Below are 9529 nucleotides of genomic sequence, written 5' to 3' on the forward strand. Positions count from 1 at the left end.
AAATTAATTAAAAAATGAGTAAATTATATTTTTGTTATTAAATTTCGATTATTTATTTAATAATATAATTAGTAATTTGCTTTTTGTTATTTTGTTTTTATGAGTATTATTCTAAATGAAAATGATCGAGTTGAGTTAAGAAAATGGTAAAATATGATTCAACAAAATATTGATTAAGATAGAATGAGCCTAAGAAATCAAACATATGAGAAGAACAAGTGATATTAGTAGCTCACTAAATTGAATATCTCTATAATACGTTAGAATAGGACTGATTATCCCTTCTGTGTTCTGGATTATACCTATGAAATGAAAGTGCTTTTGGATGCCTTTCAGGCTGTTTGTGGGAAACGATCTATCTTATTGGTCAAGAGGTGGGTAGAGCCCTCTTCCGCAGGCTCGAAAGGGAAGGAGCAGTTTTCATAATCATGGTCACTCCGAACAAAAAGATTTGACAGGTAACGAACAATTCAAATCATAGCAATAAGCAGCCTGCCAGTAACAAACGATGCAAGTAACGATGCCGTAACGAACGAAAAGCCAGCGAGCAGTAATTGCAGAATATTAGCTTATCCCCCTCTAGCAGTGTTCAAATGCCATTCTTCAAGAAGAGAATTTAACTTTCAAATGTAAGATATATTTAATTGATTTATAAATTCACAAACCACATTTCTTATTCCCAGGCGACCCGTGTTCGAATCTCTGAACCCAGTGTTACGGTTGCTTTTACATCTGGGTGCACTGGAGTCTGATCGAGGGGAGGAAGAACCAGGGATTGCAGATTTGAGTTGGAGAGTCGAAAAATGGGAGAAGACATCTCTCTGTCTCTTGAGGAGAAAGCCAAAAGAACCAGAGATCTGCTGACAAGTTTCTATGGCGATAATTCTTCTAATCCTGACGGAGTCACCCGGAGTGACAGCTTCACGATCAATACACCCGCCTTCGATCCCGCTAGATACATGAATAACCTGGTCCGTTTTCATCTTTAAGTTGTCACTTTCCAGCAGTACGAATTATATTCTCCTGAATATAAGAATAAGCTGATAATTGCGAATCGTTTTTATTTTTCTTTTTCTCTGATTAAATCTTTGGAGTTTCTCTATGTAGTTGTTACTGTTGTAATTTTTGTTATCCGAGAAATTACGGTTATACTCACGATGATGTCATCGTCAATCAAATATTTAATGTGACACATGCACCCTAGCAGATGAATTTTAAAGAAAAAGCATATACAGTACTGAAAATCCCTAATGTTTCGATCCAAGATAAATTGAGCAGAAGGAACACTTATAACTGTTACAAGCCAGATCTCACATTACAGTTTCAGAACAACTATTATAACAAAAAATGGGTAGAACTAGACGGAAGCAGTTATATATGTGAAGTCCCGTGTGGAAACCCTAAACTCACATTCAAGTATGTTAAGTGAGATTTACAAACTGACCTACCCGATAGGCTTAATTTCAGATCTCCACATAAGGTTGTTTGAAGAACTTTCTATGCTCCCAAATCAAATTGTAGATACCTGGAAATTTGAAAATAGCGGTGAATTTCCGGTGTTTGTAGAATTGGTGGTTCAACGAATTTGACACCCTTGATAGCTGGAACTGAATTTTTCAAGTACTTTAGAAGTCTACAAAAATGGAAAGAAACTGTATAGAATTCTAGAATTATTAGAAATGAAAAGCAAATTACTCAGGCTTCTTAGAGGCCTTGAAGTTGTGAATGATTCTTTAGAGAGTATTCAAAGAATTTCCAAATAGACAATAAATATTTACAATATTATCGCCTCATTGAACCATATTTTGCAAGAAATTAATTTCAGGATTGGTTTTGAATTTTGGAAGATAGTCATAGGTAAAAGTACAATTACTTTCCAAATTAAGAATTTGATCGGATCCGAAGTACCAAAGTAACATGACTCAGACTTGGTAAACCCAAAGTGGAGAATCAACTTGGCAAATTCGACACAAAACTCGGCAGTTGCTTGGTTATTAAAAACTGGGGAAACATAGGACTGAAGTTCAAATCTCATTGAGTACAGTGACCTGCTGTGGTGGCGGCTAGAGGGGCGGACCCCCCTACCGTGGGTGTGCTCTTGCTAAAATCATAGGATCTTAGTATAACCGACTTGCAGGTGGTTGGTTATGCTCTTGGTGTTATAGTGGCAGCAATGAGGTTTGATCCTGGGTCTCCCGTGGATTAAACTTGATAGTTACCGATTCACCATGTGTTAAAAAAAAAAAACTGGGAAACATATGCTCAAAAAATCAGGGTACATAAACTTGGCGACAAAACTCGGCCAACTTATTGACCAAACTGAGTCTGATCAAATTTTGATTAGGAGTTTTGTCTCAGCTTGCCAGCTTGGAGAGAGGAGTCAACTTGGGAGTATTCGCAGAGTATTAAATATTCCCGTTTCGGTGAAATTCAGATCAACAAGGAATCATTGTCACAGTCTGAGCTTTAATATATAATGCGGGTTGGGTTCTGTAGAAGCTGATTGCAACTTCGAATTCTTAAACTTCAAAGTTTTAGGAAGAACTAAAATTGCAAAATTTTAAGGTTGAGAAACTTAGTGTGATTGATACTTCAATGTTGCAGTAAACCTCAATTATTAACATGGCATATCCCGATTCAGGGCAAAATACCTGTTTACATCATATTCCATCTAATCTCAATTCGGTTCTCAAAACAAGATAAAATGAAAGATAGGTGAATCATGGAAGAATAAACCTTCGGGGTGGAGTTATTAATTAGCCAATGAAATGTCCATTCAGAAAAAATGATTGCATGATTCTTGAGGAGATTTATATTCCTGCTTACGACTATAATCTGCCCAATGAAAGCTTTATATTCAATTTAATACGGCCTAGATTGACATTGTTTTGTATTAACTAAAGAGAAAAAATCATGAAATATTTAAATGCCTCAACTCTTCATGGCTGGTATTATAAAATTGGGTCCAATAATCTTGTATTGAGGTTCTATTGTCTTCGTATTTGCATTTTATTTTGATATTTGCACTTGCTGTATGTTGTCCGCAAGGCTTTATTTTATGTATTATGTTTTTCCGTTAGACAAATATGAAATGCTTTTACAACCTTCTCTGCATAAAGGCAAAGTGGAGTTCATGATCTTTTATATATGCGGAAGGGGGAACACTACATTCTGATATTGCTAGCAGATGCTTTTAATGCATTCCTAGTGTACAACTAAAAGATGATCCAAATAATATGTGAACTGAATAATCATTGGGGGTAAACTAGCCACTATTTGCTATAATTTTGAACTCATTACAAAGGATCATCAGGGAGTGCAGGACAGTTTTACACTGCCAGTTGCTGGCTGATTTCTGGACCTTATTTTGAAGAGGCTTTGTATGTGTAACTGGTTGGTGGCGAATATAGTTGTGGGCTTTACTCCTGTCTTTTGCTTTTCTACCTTTGTCAGAATGCCAACTGTCTCTTCATTGACTTGCACACCTTGGCTTTTGATATGGTATTTCCAGGTAGGCAAAACTAATGTGGAAGGCTTGCTTCAAAGGCATGTTGAGATGGCAGCTGAAATTACGAATTTGGATAGTGATCTACAGATGTTGGTATATGAGAATTACAATAAGTTTATCAGTGCTACAGACACAATTCGGAGGTTATGATTCTTCTTAGTAACATATTCAGCTCTTATTTATGCTTTTGCTGCTATTTTATTGCAAAAGGGACAATGAATTCTTGTCTAAACTTCTGCGGGCTACTTATTTATATTATTTTTCCTTTATAAATCTACATGGATTAACATTACAAAATTTAAAAGAAATTTCATTTTGGGAGCATTTTCACAGTTGTCTTTCCGCAGCAGGTCCACTTGTTCTTTTCCTGCTTGCAAACTGGTATCCTCCTTAAGAGGTTTGTTGGTCTCCCATGTACATTCCTAAATGGAAAGCACTTTCAACATTTGTAAGTCTCTATGTGTTATACTTTAAAGTAAGAAAAAGGAAAATTAAAAACTACAAAGTGGATCCCTTTAAAACTTATGAAAGAAAGAAAAGATGAGCAGAGATGAATGTATAACCCAAATTAATATTACAAACACCATGGACCTTGAGGTATTTAAGCAATCAATGCTAGAAATGTAGAAGCAATTTATTTATTTATTTTTCAAAATATCTCTTATATTTCAGAAGAAAAATCTACATAGTAGCTGAAGAAAAGAAAATCAAAATGAATCATGGAAGGTATATACATTATGGAGCCATTATTAAGCACACTGACTAATTTCACTCATTCACATCGACAGTAAAATCAACATCCTAATACAATGGGCAGTGATAGTCACACCATGCAGGAAGCTCTAGTAGTAGGAATACCTTCAGGCTTCAACCATACAGTCAATGTTAAGTTAAAACTTCCAAGATTTGATGGAAGTAACCATTAGATGCAAAAAAACTGGGCTAGTAAAATAAAGCAATACTCAGAAATTATTCCAGCAAATTCATCTGAAGAAGTAGATATAATTTGTGCCTTACAGTTAAACAAGAGTCAGAGTGCAAACTTTTGGTTTTTATGGTGGTTTGAAGGGACCAAGGAAGGACACCTGTTACTGCAAAATCTAGTACCTTAGTGTCAAGCCTCACTAAGAACTCTAGATTAAGAGCAACAATGAGATTTGTCACCAGTGTCACCTTAGTAGCTGTTCCCCTGCTGCTTGTAGTTGGATAAGGGAGGCTTCCCTAGCAGGTTTTAAAAATTAGATAACCCAAGTATTCCCAGGCTAAATATATTCTAAGGGTTCTTCTAATAAAATCTGCCAAGGATAATATTCAATAAATAGGGCTTCAGGTGAGATGAGATGTAATTCTAAGATAATGAGTTCAAAGGACTCTATGGCTAAGTCCAGAGGGCTTAATGAGTCCTGACTCCGGAAGAGGCTCAAATAGGTTGCCAAACACATGCTATCTTTAAATTACCAATTGCTGTTATAAACTAGGGTTTTCTAACAACACAATTACATTATGCAAAATTTATAACAATAATGAACAAAAATAGCCTAAAATAGGTGATAGACAAGTGGAAACAAAAGACTATTTAAAGGATGAACAAGGAAATAGATTTCAACAAATTTCAATGGCTGAAAACACATAAAACAGTGTTAGGTAAACTTGACTCAGGGAAAGAGGAGGAGGATGGAGGAGAGAGTAGTGGCATGGTTGATGATCTTGAGGTTTCTGACATGGGGGAGGCTGATTGACAAGCTAAGAGACTCTTCCATATATTTTTCTAGTATCTAACCTATTTTATTTTTAGCATTGGAATTCCCACCTATGGTATCGGTGATTTAGTGTCTATGTAATACATTTCAGTTTTGATGATATGAAATGACTCAATAATAAAATTGCAATTGTTAGTTCTAACTTCTTAACCTCTATTTTACGTTTACTGATATTCAAATTTCTTGTTTGTTTGATTATCATTGATGTAGTAACTAGTTGTATGATGTATCAATATTTTGTAAATGTTGCAGTTTCTAAAAAATTTGAATGTGTGTGTGTGTGTGAGACATGTCCTCCATCTCCTATTTCGACGATCAACATGTCCTTTTTTAGATGCTCATATCCTCGTGTCATATGTGTGTTGTGTCCTAGTGTCATGTGACTTGGGTCACAAGTATGTGGTTTGTCCCTTTGAAACAAATATTTCTAGTCTTGGGTCATATATATATTATATATATGATGTGTCCACCATGTCTTGTGTCCTAGTGTCATGTGTGTTGATTTTTGTAGCTCGGCCAAGCACTTCTGCAAAGGCCTTGTGTCTAGGTGTGCAAAAGTTGCCCTTAGAACACTTGCTCTAGTGTGAGCAAGTTTTTGATGTAACTTAGTCTAAGTCTAACTTATAAAAAAACACATATTAATATGTTGGCTTATTGAGCTAAAAGAACTTAGGAAAAGTAAAGTAATTTACTTCAATAAGTTTTAATCTTAGCCATTGATCTCAGGTGAGGTGAGATCTAATCTCAGCTGTATATCACTTTGAGATTAGGATTAGGGTTAGGGATTTAGCAAAATATAAATTTATAGAAGCAAGGTTGAGGAGAGGAGATGGACACACTACAATAACGCAAGATTGAGAGCAACATCTCATAGAGCGGTGTGCTCATTCGAGGGAGTGTAGAGAGGCTAGAGATCTAGATTTGCAGGAGAGATCAAACACCGATCTAGTGTAGATTTGTTGGATAAGATACAAGTTATTTTATTCGATATTTTCTTAGGTGGGTCATTATGCTAGGACGAGAGCCCACATAAGTTTGGATTTTTTTAATGAAAAACTTGTTGCGCAGAAATATGTTTTTGTCATTGTATGGAGATTGTTATATTTGTCTCCCTAGAATTTTATTGTGTTAGGAACCTAGCTTTGTGTTTATTCAATAGATCACTTTATGCTAGGAATTAAACAGTGGGTGCTAGGTTCTCAAAAATCTAACATGGTATTAGAGTTGGAACTTTGAAGAAAACCTATCTCAGAATTGTAGAAGCTAGGTTTGTGTTAAATTTCCATGAAACTCTGCAACTACTTAGATGAATAACTGAAAACTGAAATCTAGTTTACTTTCACCTAGATACAAAGTCTGTTAACAATTCATAAGCAACATAATAAAAACATAGAGATAAAAACACATGCACAAATTGACACACTTATTTTCTCAGGAATCCAAATAGGGAAAACTTGCTTGCTTGATGTGGCTATTTTATTGATTGTTTTTGAGCACTTGGATCTATTACAAAGCAATCTTCTTTTTGAGAAAACGTTTTGCTTCTCTTTCAATTCTGAGCTGATACAATTGATCTTGGTTGGCCTTGATCCTGCTTGATCTTTGCCCTCTAGCACACAATTATTCCTCTGCTACCTCCTTGACTTGCTCTGCAAAACATGCTCTCTTCCGCATGATCTTTGCGCACTAGAGGCCCTTTAATGTTAGTTTTTTGGATATTGTGGTAGCATCAGACAAGTGTATTAGTCTCTAAAGTACCAGAGAGGCTAAGGAACACAAGGACTCCAAAACCCAGAAAAGGTTTCGAGAGAAAACACATAGAGACCACTCAATTAAATTAATTGATCAATAATTGAAAAATGCCTAAGTCTAACTTAGGAAAATTGATTAATTAATGGGTATTAATTGAGGAAATTGACTTATGCTCTAGAGACTTCTAGAAAATGATTTGATGAAGTCTAAATTGATATTAGCCATTGATCATTATTATATCTTGGCCGTGGATGCTCCAACAAGAGATTATAAGAGCAGGTTGATGGAATGGAGAAAGATACAATTGTGGAGCGAGTTGTCTTGGCAGATCGAGCTACCTAGTTCACAAGCTTCAGTGAGGGCATAGTTTGAGCCAAAGGGAGAGCATCAAAGAGAGGGAGTAGTAGAAAATTAGAGAGTAGGATTTCAGAGAGTTTTTCCATTGTTTCTCTAGTGCCGGAGTGGCAGGAGAAAGGAGGTCGAATTATCTGGAGAGAGGGCCGCAGAAGCCAATGTAATTTGTCGGAGAGCCAAAGATCAATAGCTAGAGGCCAAATCTATTTCTGGGAGGAGGTGCGAGTGGTTTCCAGTGACAGAGGGAGGCAAGACGGCTCACTTGGAGCCAATTTCCAGGCAGTGCGAAATTCCCAGGGACAACAGTGCGAACTCTAGGCTGCAGTACGAGCAATCGGCGTGGGGTGCGAGCAGGCCAGAAGGGGCCGAATTTATTTGCAGAGGAGATCCTTGATCTCCAGATTATTTTGGCCAGATATTTGCCAGAGGATTGCCAGTTGAGCATCCAAATTATTGTACTCTCAAATTTGCTGCATAATAATAAAATAGACCCTCATCTACTGTAGCAGTTTTCCCTTTGGGATTTTTCCGGGGACTTTTAGTCCAAAATAATTTTGTCAATTTTTATCTATTTCTTAGTTCCTGATTTACTTCCGCAACGCATTTTTTATTGTAAAGAATTGCAGCGTGATTTATTCGTTATTTGTCGTATAACAAATAAACTGCTAATCAATTAGAAGAATAAACTTTAGTTGTTGCAATTTAAGGAATTTTCACATGGTAGCAGAGCATTATTGATTAGATCGAAGGCTTAGAAGTGAAATATCGAGAGATCGTGCAGTTTCACAAGGAGATCTGAAGCATAGAGTTCAAATCTGTGCACGCCAAGCCAATTGTGCGAATTGTGGAGGCAAAGGGTTTGATTTCCAGATCTAGTCAAAGGAAAAGTTCGAGTAGCCTCAAAAGCAGAGTTTGCAGGCAGTGTGGGTGTTGGGAAGTAGTTTTGGAGAGCAGATCATTTGATTTGCAGAGTAGATTTGGGCGCAGAAGATTTGCAACAAGGATTGTAGTTGCAGATCTGCACAGGGAAGGAAGAGAAAAAGCACACTGAGAATTAGTTTCCAAAATTTCTCAGAGGGTTTCCAATTTCTAGTTTCCAGGAGAAGATTTGTGAATTCCAGTTACAGAAGGCTGCAACAAACTTTTTAGTTGAACTAGTGCGTGCTTCAGGAGTAATAGTATGTGTGCCAGAATTCGAAGGACTTATGGAAGGTAGAACGAGTTGCTTAGTGGATGAGTATCAGGGATTGCGAGTGTCATGGAAGGAGTTTCGAGGTAGGTGAGAGCAGATCTACGTAGTCCAGAGGAAGCGCGAGTAACAGAAGGAAGGCCGAGCAGGGAAGAGTGGGAGATTTCTAGATCCAGTCTCTAGTTTATTTGTGTTTCACAAAGATGGCCATAATAACACTCAGGGATCAAGACAAACTTGATGGAGCTTCTAATTTTGGTGTATGGAAGGCCAGAATGCAATTCCTATTGGATGAGCATGGTCTGAAGGAGTTCATGACTAATATCATGGTAGAGCCAGCAAATCCACAACAATTGGCAACCTTCAAGAAAGAGATGGCCAAAGCTAAGAGGATGGTCCTGGATGGTTTTCGGATCATGTCATCCCGCATGTTGCAGATAAAAATACACAAAGGATATGTGGGATGTCGTCATAAAGTTGTATGAGAATCCATCAGAGAATCGCAAAATGATTCTCAAGGAGAAGCTGAGGACCACTAGGATGCAAAAGGGTGAAGGTGTTACTTCCTATCTCACTAGACTTTAGAATGTCTGAGATGAGCTTGCAGCCATTGGGGAGAAATCATCTGAGGATGAGCTGGTGCACACAACTCTAAATGGGTTTTCCAAGGAGTGGCGTACATTCATCCAAGTTATTTCTAGACGAGACACTTCCAGGATGGATCGCCTATGGAGTGAATTCACTCAGGAGGAGTTGAGACAGCCTCGCAGAAGGTACTATCAGCAGCAATAGCAAAGGACCAAAAGTTGAGGAGGAAGAGGAAAACGTAGCCCTTGCAAGTAAAGGGAAGGTGAAGAAGGGTCCCAATCAGGGACAAAACTCAAAGGGAGGTGAGAAGAAAAAGAACCTATTGAATGTCAAATGCTTTGGATATGGTGAATTTGGTCACTATGTCACCCAGTGTCC

At 37.3% G+C, this 9529-nt stretch overlaps 1 pseudogene across 1 annotated transcript; it reads left to right on the forward strand.

Moving 5' to 3' along the window:
• Positions 1–226: 226 nt before the first annotated feature.
• Positions 227–3658, forward strand: LOC149231699 (vacuolar protein sorting-associated protein 51 homolog pseudogene; annotated as a pseudogene). The gene is made up of 3 exons (XR_016248437.1): positions 227–458; positions 684–971; positions 3512–3658. The product of XR_016248437.1 is annotated as a vacuolar protein sorting-associated protein 51 homolog pseudogene (transcript).
• The last annotated feature ends 5871 nt before the right edge of the window (positions 3659–9529 follow it).

This window comes from Pinus tabuliformis, chromosome J (genome assembly GCF_031772625.1).
Source record: "Pinus tabuliformis cultivar Carrire ecotype Pingquan chromosome J, CPIR1, whole genome shotgun sequence".
NCBI classification, from domain to species: domain Eukaryota; kingdom Viridiplantae; phylum Streptophyta; class Pinopsida; order Pinales; family Pinaceae; genus Pinus; species Pinus tabuliformis.